At 36.1% G+C, this 12,479-nt stretch overlaps 1 protein-coding gene across 2 annotated transcripts in view; it reads left to right on the plus strand.

Moving 5' to 3' along the window:
- Positions 1-5,600: 5,600 nt before the first annotated feature.
- LOC107599497 (uncharacterized) overlaps positions 5,601-12,479 on the plus strand; it is a 14,156-nt gene continuing 7,277 nt past the window's right edge. For both annotated transcript variants that reach the window (XM_016291103.1, XM_016291104.1), the window contains exons 1-2: positions 5,601-5,784; positions 6,063-6,224. The gene's annotated coding sequence lies outside the window, so the exon portion shown is untranslated. The remainder of the gene's footprint in view (positions 5,785-6,062; positions 6,225-12,479) is intronic.

Raw genomic sequence — 12,479 nt, forward strand, 5'->3', positions numbered from 1 at the left:
AAATTAAATTATATTCCAGTTTTAAATGAGCTTCTGATTACAGATAGCCTGGGATTACACAAGATTTGTATTTTAAAGACCACCATTTAGAAGGGAGCATAATTAGCTTTTTGGGTTAAAAGAATTTCTTAATATGAAATTCAAGTGGTATGACAATTAGAGATTAGACTGTACAGAAATTGAAATCTACTCGCTTATACACACTAGTCACGCAATGCTGATAACATGAACAATTTGAGAATAAAGTATAACAATAATAATAATTTGCACGGTTTGATGTGATATAAGCTAATTTAGATTAAATCACCATTGGTAGCGTGATTTATTGTAATGCTTTTTTCCTCAGTTGGTCAGAACAAACGTGGCCGACTTGTTACTTACTTGTTCAGGTGACAATATACGGTGAAAATGCTTATTTGAGTCGTATATTCCAAGATGTAGGCTAGAATCTGGGAGTGCAAAGTACAATATCCACAACGGTGCGGTGACTGACTGCCACACACACACATACTCCTCAAAACATTAGATTCGGTACCGGTGCACAACCCACGCAAGGAAGATAATTCCGCACACACCTGCAATTGCAGGTTTTCAAACAGAGATGGCGACAATGAGGCAAAACTTACGGACTGCAGCTTTAAAGGGGTCATATGATGTTGCTAAAAACAACATTATTTTGTGTATTTGGTGTAATGAAATGTGTTTATGCTGTTTAAGGTTCAAAAAACACATTATTTTCCACATACTGTACATTATTGTTTCTCCTCTATGCCCCGCCTTTCTGAAACGCATTGATTTTTACAAAGCTCATCGGTCTGAAAAGCGAGGTGTGCTGTGATTGGCCAGCTATCCAGTGCATTATGATTGGCCGAATACCTCAAGCGTGTGACAGAAATGTTACATCCCTTCCCATATTGTGATGATGCCCTGTCAGGCCGGAGCGATAATTCAAAAACATGAAAACCCATTATAAACGAGGCATTCGTTGCATCCAGTGGGGACATAATTATGGATTATAATGACTTATACTGTCTTTTTATGTTTACGCCGCGCCGCGTAAACATAAAACCAATGTCTACTCTACCAGGATCAGGAAAAGTCCTCCATAAAATGTGCTGCACACATTTGAATATTTGGGTTGAAGTGTTCCGGAACAGTGTTGTAAATACAACTTAACCACTGATTTCTAGTCGTGTCCATTTTTGGTAGGCCAAACAAAGTAGTTTCGCTTTCACAACGAAACACATCGTCTAGAGTGAGCGGCGGCGGCCTAGAGTGAACAGAGGCTGGGGGCTAGAGTGAGCAGAGGCTGGGGGCTAGAGTGAGCAGAGGCTGGGGGCTAGAGGGAGCAGAGGTGGCGGGCTTGAGAACGGCGCGGCCAGCGGATTCGACGAAGGAGGGCTTGCGGCAACAACATGTGACGACCCCGGGCTGGACTCCGCTTCGTCCACGGTGAAAGTCGATCCGGAGATCCACAGCGCAAAGTTGTTGTATTTCCACAGCAACCAGCACGGATCTGCTCCAGGCATGACGAAGCGGATATCGTCCTCTTTTGGAAGGCCAAACAAAGTAGTTTCGCTTTCACAACGAATCACACAGTGTCTTCACGACATGGCGGCGGTGGCAACAATACTACAGCGAGAATAAAAGTTACGCCTTCTTTCTTTTGCGTGAACATTTGGGCGGCATTATGCAAATCTTCCCACATAGTGATGTAGATATGTGGGGGCGTGTTAGAACGAGCCGTTTTAGGTAGGCGTGGCTGACTCTTAACTTTTATAAAGAATATCTCTTTGGATTTGAGACTTTAGACTTTGCAACTTTACAGATCTTCTTTATGCACCAAGAGCTTGTAACACTCCAAAGAGAAAGGAAAAATTTAAATAGCATCATATGACCCCTTTAAGTACAGTAATCAAGTAAAATTACTCATGTATTTTACATCCCTGCTCTGTGTCTATTTGCCCTGCCTGTGTACAACCCTGGACTGTTTGTCCTATAATGAATCTCTGCTGCCTGCCTATTGTCTCTGCCTTGTTTGTTTGGATATTACTTGGATTGTTTTCCACCTGCCCTGACCCTGTGCCTATGACCCTGTGTCTGTCAGTGTTTCAGTACTATTCTGATTCAGTTGTTATTTCCTGATGATTTAATCATTTTCTGTCTTTTCTCTGCATCCTCCTACTCCTCCTTGTCTCAGTTCCCCCTCCACCATGTTATCATTCTGCTGCTTCTCTTTCTCATCCTCCTTCTCATCTTTATTCTCTCACTTCCCATCTACCACATCATTCTTTTATCATCTTTTTTTTCATCTTTCATCTTCTTTTTATTTTTTTTATTTTTTTGTGGACCTAGTTTGGGTCACTAATCTGTTGCTGATATTCATACTGATATTGTATCTGTAAGGCACAATTTTTTGTAAAGCTGCTTTGGGACAATATACATATATTATGAGTGTGTACACACTTCAAGGAAGTCAGTCAAAAACATGACATAGTTATCTCTGGATATTAAAGTGGGCAGTGTTGGGAAGGTTACTTTGGAAATGTAATAGGTTACAGGTTACAAGTTACCCTATTTAAAATGTAATAAGTAGTGGAACTATTTCAATTACTTTATTAAAGTAATGTAACTGATTACATTGATTACTTTTCAAAATTTACATTTCAATATTTTTTCAAATTTTTTTTTCTAAACTCAACACTGATTACTGTCAGACTTTCAAAATCTTTCATCACTTGAATTAAGATTATAATAATTTATTTTTAAAACACAACCATCACAAAATCAGACTTTAACTTTGAGATCATTCTGAGGTTAAATACAGATTTCAAAATCATAAGATATGGTTTAATAGCTATGATACTGTTTTTGAAATCAAATCTTTCCATAGCTATTACAGGAAACATTGGCTTGACATCTAACAATGCCTTGGAAAAAAACTAAAGCATATACACAAACCACCAAGCCAGACTTCCATTTAAAGAGGGAAGCCTTGAATTATTTCCTTTGACATATGCACAAGGAAAGACATCATGGTTGGGGAAGGACCATTGAATGTCTGATCTTTCTTTCTTGGCATGCCTGTGGAACATCCTACAGAGTTGTAACTATAGCTTTCAGTGTGCCAATGGCAGCTGTACATAGGGCATACCACTCCATCTATAATGCACTAATACAGTACTATAGATATAAGCCAACCAACATTACTTTCTCTGATACTTTGGTATAGTCATGCCATGGTTTCCCATGGCACACTTAGCTAGAGTAACATTACAATAAACAGAGGTAAGGCCCACCCAAATTTAGGCTGGTCGAACAACATCCATTTGATCTAAACGGAAATTCCCTTTTTTAAGTACACTTGAACTAATGCTGCTAATCGTACTAGACTGAGACAATTAGCTGCAATGTGCCAATTCACTGACACTGACAGAGAGATAAAGATTATGATTATTCAAAAGAGTACTTCAAGTAAACTTCACTATCCAGATTTGACTTTAACTGACATGTTAGTGATGGGACGAGCCATGGAGCTGGCAAAGGTGCAAGCTGCGTGTACAGAACAAAAACAAAACTGATGCTTTTTCCCAATTCCCAAGATGAAATGGCCAACTCTGGTATAAATAATTGTGTCAAGAAAACATGCTTTAACTGTGCTGAAGTTTTCCCACATCCACAAGCAGGGGAGTGTCTACATTGCATATCACCCTGTAGCCCAAGACTGGTTGCCCACTGAAGTTAAGCAGGTTTGAGCTTGGTCAGTAGTACCTGGATGGGAGACCTCATGAGAAAACTAAGTTGCTGCTGGAAGAGGTGTTAGTGAGACCAGCAGGGGGTGCTCACCCTGTGGTCTGTGTGGGTCCTAATGGCATAGTGACAGGGACACTATACTGTAAAAAGCACCGTCCTTCAGATGAGACGTTAAAATGAGGTCTTGACTCTGGGGTCATTAAAAAGCCCATGGCACTTCTCCTAAAGAGTTAGGGTGTATCCCTGGTGTCCTGGCCAAATTCCCTCCACTGGCCCTTGGCCTAATAATCCCTATCCACTGAATTGGCTCTATCTCTATCTGCTCTCCACCTGTAGCCGGTGTGTGGTGCGTGCACACCAGGTGGATGCTGCACACTGGTGGTGGTTGAAGAGAGACCTCCTCACGACTGTTCCACAGATATTTCTTGATTAGGCTTATTATAAGAACATTATAATTACTTCCACAAATTTACTGTTGTGGTCCTAATACATTTTTACAATTGCATTTTTGCAATTCCGTTTGGTGCCACTGTAGGCACAGTAATTACACACGAAAAATGTTTAAAAAATATATTCTAAGAATTATAATATATAGGATATTTTGACTTTAAAAGTCTATGTTCTGTCCATTCAGGAATGTATCTTGACATTCTCATTTGTTTAAAAGGTGATGTAATATAAACTATTGGTTTCTGTATTTTTCTTTTATTTGCACTATAGTTCTAATCCTGAAGCGTTAAGACCAGACCTAATAAGGTAAAGAAAAGGATGCTTAAGCTAAAGAACCTTCTGTTTTCCTGTTGAATATAAAAGCACCGGCGGAGAAGCTGCAAAAGTCATGTGATGGAAACTTAGAAAAAGCATATCAACCCTAAAACCATAAAACCCTACATATGTTGAGTATGCATTATTATTGGATGAGACAGAAACATCTTTTGTTTGAACTGAGCCCAAGTGTTCCTTTTCGTCACACACTCTGCAGATGCGCTCTGTATGACTGTCTGATCTACTTGCAAAAATAAATTTCCTGTTTCTATAATACAACTGCTTTCTGAGCTCCTCATCTCTCACCATATGAAATATTGTTTTTGACCATCTAAATGTTATGAGGATGTGGATATTGTTTAGTGATTGCTCAGTTTATGAAATATTTCTTTCAACAGACAAAAACTCCATAAAACATTAAAGTTGTGAAAATTACATTCCATTGTAAAGACTATAAAGCCCAAAGTATACGTACTCGAAGGTGACAGGGTCAGCATACAATGCGCGTGACTTTGGCCTTTAGTACTCACAGGTCGCACATGCGCATTGAATTTGTTTTGCACTGATCAGTTGTTCCACAAGGACAACACTGTCCCGGGCCGTTGTTTCACAGTAGAAAACGAAACTAACGAGATGGAACAACAACATCAAAATAGCGGAGACTGCAACAACAACAGACGGCTGCATTGACAAGCGCTTGTGAGGGTATGATGAGATAGCTCAGCTTTGGTTTAAAAGAGTTAAAAATATTTGTTACCGGTCATAACTTATGGGGAAAAATAGAGCAGACACTAGACATGGATGAAGCTTAGGTGGCTTTCACACTGGGCTCGTTTGCTGTGGTTCCCGGCACCCCCCGCAGCGATTAAGGTCTATAATACACTGAGCTTTAAAAGGGAAGACACAAACAATATGGAAACGCTTGTTTCCTGATTAAAATGCTACATTGTGTTAAGAGAAATAGTGTGCACACACACATCCTGTAAGATGATATGTACCACATCCTGTGTGAACAATAGGAAGTGCTTTGATGCAGTTAGAAAAAAAAAGCATAATTGTAGATTGTAGGGTAAATGTGCATCATCACCTCACTTACTTAATGTGTAAGAAGAGGACTTTCGTAGCTCTTTGGGGTGCTTCCTTTAATCTCACACAGACATCTTGAGGCGCAGCATGAAGAGGAAACCACCAGCACTTTAGATTGCAGTCTCAAGGTACAACTAACACCTGAGATTTTTGAGACTGCATACACAGATGAAGGATAGGGTAAGCTTCTATTTAATTGTATATTCTGGCCCATGGAATTCCCTGTTTATATACTGGCATAGAATGGTGTATTTAGTTTTTGCCTCTCCATCTCCTGCAAGGAGTTGTGTGACAGAAAATAAGAACTAGCTTGTGATCTAGATAGAATAAAGGAATAGTTCACCCAAATAATATAGAGGAATCATAGAGAAATCATTATAGAGATGATAATATTAATTCAGTGCCATATGAATTTAAATAAAGCTTACTAAGTATTGTTTCCCCTTTGCTTGGCACAGAGTGTGTTTCATGTGATATTGGAGTATTCTACGAAGAGGTCCACACCCAAAAGTTCAGTCTGTACAGACAGATCTGAGGTCAGAACTCTTGTCAGGGCTCAACTTGACAGCTGAATCAACGCAAGTGTCTTGTCCCATAGACATTATCCTGAGACATACAAGGTAACACTTCACTCAAAGTATTATGGTTCTTAAATTTTGCTAACATTTGAAAACCTAAATAAGTTTTTAGTTTTAGCCCCTTATTAAACTTTACTTAATGGTTAGTAATGCTTAATAAGATGATTATTTAACGTAAAATCAAATGCTTTTGACACAAATGTCAAATGATTATGCACTTCTTGAAAATCTACAAATGATTTTAATAGCCTATTTGTTAATATAGTACATCACTTTTGCTGTTACTGATACGGGTAAGGCTAGGTTTGGTGGTCTGAATGGGTTTAAGGGTTGGTTAATGGAAGTGTACGGGGTCAGTTTGATTATACAGGAACACTGTTCAAACAGTTTATATTGCAAAATTTTGATAAATGAAGTATTTTCTTGAAAAACTGATTTGTTTTCTACTGTTGTTGTTTGATTCAAGGAATATGCTGTTTAAGCATATAGAATAGGGGAGCGCGGGGTTAGTTGTAACACAAATGGTTTAAACATTTCTATAAGTACTAGCATAACAAAACTTACAGTATTTACTATTTGCCATATCAACACTATATAAAGAAAAAAATTCTGCCAAAATGCAATGAACAACTATTTAACCATAGCAAAAGTAAATTTCTGCCTGAAGTCAATTTTTTCATCTCAGTTGTTAGTGTTTATTTAAAATGAGACAAATCTGCTGTCTCCAATCTGTTATTTGTCCGTTTAGATTTTTGAATGCTTCACTAACTAGCAGAAGTCTAACCAGTTTTAAATTACAGTTGCACAGATGGGGAACTTTGTAACTGCGTTATTAGAAATTATTAATTAATTTCAGAAATTATTATTTCAAGAAATGTAAAGCATTTTGGCTGGTCTATTTGTTTTGTGTTCAATTGTCAAACTTAAATTAGTTATTAAAAATGGCCATTATTTTATTTGAAAAAGTTAATAATTTTATTTTATTGACAAAACATTTTAGCTTGTCTTGTGTATATATATATAAAATATATACTGAAAATATGTCAGTATTGTACGTTTCAGTTCCTGTGAAAACATAAGTAAATGTACGTTTTGTAGAACCACATTTTACTTAAAATACATACTAATTCTCATGAGATCACGTTGGAAAGTCAATTTCTGCAACGAATTTGAGAAGAAACTAATAAAGTCACTAATTGAACTGGACAAATATTTTGACAGCATTTATAATGATCTGGAAGGGAGTGGAAGAATCAATGCAATTATGTGTTGCTTCCACAAAGGCACTGATAGCACCTGTGAGTGTGATTCAAATATTTTGCACTGTAATTTTGTTTTTTTTACTCACAATAAAGATGGAAGATTGCATATAGAGTAATGAACCAGCAAACGAGACAGATGCCCAGGAAAATATATACTGAAAATATGTCAGTATTGTACTTTCAGTTCCTGTGAAAACATAAGTAAATGTACGTTTTGTAGAACCACATTTTACTTAAAATACATACTAATTCTCATGAGATCACGTTGGAAAGTCAATTTCTGCAACGAATTTGAGAAGAAACTAATAAAGTCACTAATTGAACTGGACAAATATTTTGACAGCATTTATAATGATCTGGAAGGGAGTGGAAGAATCAATGCAATTATGTGTTGCTTCCACAAAGGCACTGATAGCACCTGTGAGTGTGATTCAAATATTTTGCACTGTAATTTTGTTTTTTTTACTCACAATAAAGATGGAAGATTGCATATAGAGTAATGAACCAGCAAACGAGACAGATGCCCAGGAAGATTCAGATTGGATTTTGTGTTGTGGCAGATAATTTGCTAGATTAATTTGGGGCAAAATGTTTTGTCAAGGGAACAACATCCTGTCGCACATGACATCCGTGCAGGACCCAAAATATGAGTGGGTTTGAACTGGTTTTCTTTCTAGTGATGGGTAATTTAGGCCAGCCACATACACTCTGTAAAGGAAAAATAAATGATTTTCTCACCTCCCAAGTCCTTTCTGATCTTAATCTTTGTTAATTTGTCATATGACAGCAGCATAGGTTAAACTACGGCAATGACAATGCAATTATTATGGAATTTTCTTAAATTGACTGAATGTTATTCTTGGTTAATATTACGTTTTTTTCTTATTCCATTACGCTATTGCAGACTGAGCAAGAATGGAAGGCGTTGTTATTGTAATATAATAGAGCTTTGTACTGTAATGTTTTCTCACTGTGGATGAGACATGAGGTAATCTGATAGCATTGCATTCAACCCTCCACCAACGCCGTCTCTCATCGTGTCGCTGGTTAGCCTCTGGTCTCCTGTGCAGTCTGAATGTTTGTGTGTTTTTGAGGAGGTGTGGTTTTGGAGAGTGACTGGCAGGGAGGGCAGGATCTGATGCTTTCAAAGGTAGCTTGCTATTGCTAGTCTCTCGAAAATCACCTACGTCTTAACTGAACGTTTAACCTAATGTTAAATCTCATACACAAAGCCTTTCTGATCTTAATCTTTGTTAATTTGTCATATGACAGCAGCATAGGTTAAACTACGGCAATGACAATGCAATTATTATGGAATTTTCTTAAATTGACAATGTTATTCTTGGTTAATATTACGTTTTTTTCTTATTCCATTACGCTATTGCAGACTGAGCAAGAATGGAAGGCGTTGTTATTGTAATATAATAGAGCTTTGTACTGTAATGTTTTCTCACTGTGGATGAGACATGAGGTAATCTGATAGCATTGCATTCAACCCTCCACCAACGCCGTCTCTCATCGTGTCGCTGGTTAGCCTCTGGTCTCCTGTGCAGTCTGAATGTTTGTGTGTTTTTGAGGAGGTGTGGTTTTGGAGAGTGACTGGCAGGGAGGGCAGGATCTGATGCTTTCAAAGGTAGCTTGCTATTGCTAGTCTCTCGAAAATCACCTACGTCTTAACTGAACGTTTAACCTAATGTTAAATCTCATACACAAAGGACAGAGAAAATAAAAAGGCTTTAAATACGCAACAGAAGCAACCCTGCCCTCATCATTTACAAATGAATCACAGTAAACAGGACACGCCTTGAAACTGTTGGGGCGAGGTCAAGAAATAAGAACAAAGTACATCTAAAGTAAAAGGAAAAAATCTGAACATGAGAAAATGATTCTACAATAAAAATCAGCCAGCAGGAACAGATTTCCCTGAAGATGTAAAAGCTTATGTGTTTTTCTCAAAACAATTAATTCAGGTGTCTGAACAATTACTTTCTCGTTCATATCAGATTTTATATATGTTTTTATTGATTTAAGCAAATTCCATGTATTTCAGCACATGTGTGCAAAAAAAGTAAATGTACGATTGTTTATCAAAACTGATAAATTCTCAGTGAAATTGTCAAACTCTTCACAACTTCTAAACATTCTTTCATCATGTGAGCCATCACTTGCAAAATGATCCATTCAGTTATCAAAATCTGTCAGACATGCATGTATAGGCTATTCTATTAATATCTCACGTGGAATTTTTGCAATGTCTGTTAAGTTTTCAAATAGCCCACCATTGTAATGAAATAAGAATCACAATCTTACCAATCAAGTTTGGAAGCATACATGGAGTATAAATCAAAATGTCAATTTTTTTATTACTACATTATTGACTTTTCCTAGCAATTTTTGCCTAATGTTGAAATCTGTATTTAAAAACATAGATGAGTCTTACATTCTTGTAAAGCAGTCAATGTCAACAAAAAATAGACAAAACAAGAAATTTGATATATAACAGATGTTTTCAAGGTGAAGAAACATCTAAACATTTTGACCAGTGTGGCTCACACAGTGACAAAAAAACAGTTTTTATTTTGGTGGCATTGACCAATTTTCGGACACAATAATTAAGTTCTGAAGTATGAATTAAAGATTTTGTGTGAGTTACTACATTTAGCAAACATGCAGTTCACTTTCAGTACTTTCGACGTGACGTCTCCATTCCCTCCTTCAGGGAACGAGGGTTACATTCATAACAGAGACGTTCTGATGTTCCTGCGAACAGTTGTGAAGATTGCAAAACATGGCAAAGTGAATGAGGAAAAACTGTACAAAATAAAAAATCATTAAGCATTAAGTGCATCTAATCATTAGAGTCTCATCTATGGGCCAATAATCTTAAATATTCTTTAGTGAACAAACATTAATATTTAACGGTTAAATATCACAGCTTTTGCTTACATTTTGGACTTTCATAATTTTCATGAATTTAAATAATAGACGGTGGTGACAAACAGAAACAGCTTATCGTGAGAAACAACTCCCAATAACCCTTGTGCATCAAAAACAGACCCAGATACGGTAATGGTAATGCTTCTGTAAATGTGAGTATTATTTACTGATAATATATCAGTAAATATAATATATCTGAAGATATCATTCAGAGGTCATATTCTACATTCTCAGTTCCCTCATAAATGTGACAGTAGTTAACTGAATGATAAAACACCTGAAGCATTTCATGCAATAATGAAGATCTTTGATTGTCTAATATTCAAACATCTCCATTTGGCCTAAGGTGAACAGATTTACAAAGAACAGTCAATTTCACTTCATGTGTTTTTTAGTTTAAAGGGGTCATACGATATGATTTCATGTTTTCCTTTGTCTTTGGAGTGTTAAAAGCTGTCCGTGCATACAGACGATCTGTAAAGTCGCAAAGATTAAAGTCTCATATCACAGTTAGTGAGGCTAGAAAATACGTTTTAAAAAGCTGTTATTAAGCATGTATTAGATATTATGGAATTAAGAAAAAGCAAATCAATAAACACCACATACATCTGTGTAAGCTATACTGATCTTACAATTATATAGTACTGCCTGAAGTCAAATAAACTCAACAAAGGTGAAATGTTATCTTTCCCTTTGTTTAACAAATCAAGAAGTCCACACCCAAATAGGAAACTGATTTAAGGTCAGAAATACTCTGACACTTGACAGCTGAACAGCAGTGTCCTGTTCCACAGTATCCTGAGAGATAAAAGGTAACTTTTCTTTCAAATTACTATGGTGCTTAAAGTTAACTAAAATTCTAAAACGTAGTTTGTCAAAATGTATTTTTGTCTTATTTTTTAAGCTTAATTGTTCAAAACTTTCCATAGACATTACGGTAACACTTTAGTAGAGTGACCAATTCTCACTTTTAACTAGTTGCTTATTAGCATGCCTAATATTAACATATTGGCTGTTTATTAGCGCATATTCTGCATGAACATATTCTACATCCCTAATCCTACCCAATACCTAAACTTAACAACTACCTTACTAACTACTAATAATCAGCAAATTAGGAGTTTTTTGAGGCAAAAGTCATAGTTAATGGTTTGTTAATAGCGAGAATTATTATCACCTTAAAATTAAGTGTGACCAAAATTATTATTCTTGTCTAATTTATCCAACAAGTATTTGACATTAACTTTTTGGCTTTTTATCCCTCTGCACTATCCTCAATTCTCAAGTTATAATTTCTATGATGCAAGAATTTTAAGACACTCATGTGGGGTACAACAAAAGCCTGACTAAAAATTTATTTTATGTGTTGTATTATGATTATTTATTTTAATTTATTAATTTATTTTTGGTGAAAACTGCCCCCCCCCCCCCATAATAGGCTGTAAATTTGTTAAAAAAAGTTGATAAGTGTGTGTGATATGTGAAACATTGAAAAATGAAGACCCTATTCACTGTGATGACGTTTAGCAACATAAACCTAGCAAAAAACAAATTTTTGCAATGTTGTAACAGTCATCCACTGGAGGCGAGTTGTAGATGAACCCATGCTCAGTTTTAATTCCAAATAAATAAACTAAACAGAGCATGACTTGACAAATGTACATTTATAAGACAGTACTTCGTGTTACATTACTTTACGTTAAATTACAGAAAACTAGTTAGCCTAATACTGATGCTTGACTGTTTTATAATACAACAACTGATGGCAAATTTGATATCTTTCTGTCTGTAATCAATGTCTCAATGTTTTTTCCTATTTTGGATATTCATAGCAACACTATCTTGATTTTTTTTCTTTCACTATTAGAACAAATGAGAACACAAAAATTATATTTGTTGTAGTTTCTGTTCACCACTACAGAAGTTTAACAAACTATGACAAAAACTGCTTCCAAAAACACTGGAAATGTGAAAAGGGTCTATTACTGCTAAACACATACACTATTTAGCCCAAGAATACAACAATAGTAAAGCAATATATATATATATATATATATATATATATATATATATATATATATATTGTGTCTGTCAATAT

Source organism: Sinocyclocheilus grahami, unplaced genomic scaffold (genome assembly GCF_001515645.1).
Source record: "Sinocyclocheilus grahami isolate Dianchi unplaced genomic scaffold, SAMN03320097.WGS_v1.1 scaffold268.1, whole genome shotgun sequence".
Taxonomy (NCBI): domain Eukaryota; kingdom Metazoa; phylum Chordata; class Actinopteri; order Cypriniformes; family Cyprinidae; genus Sinocyclocheilus; species Sinocyclocheilus grahami.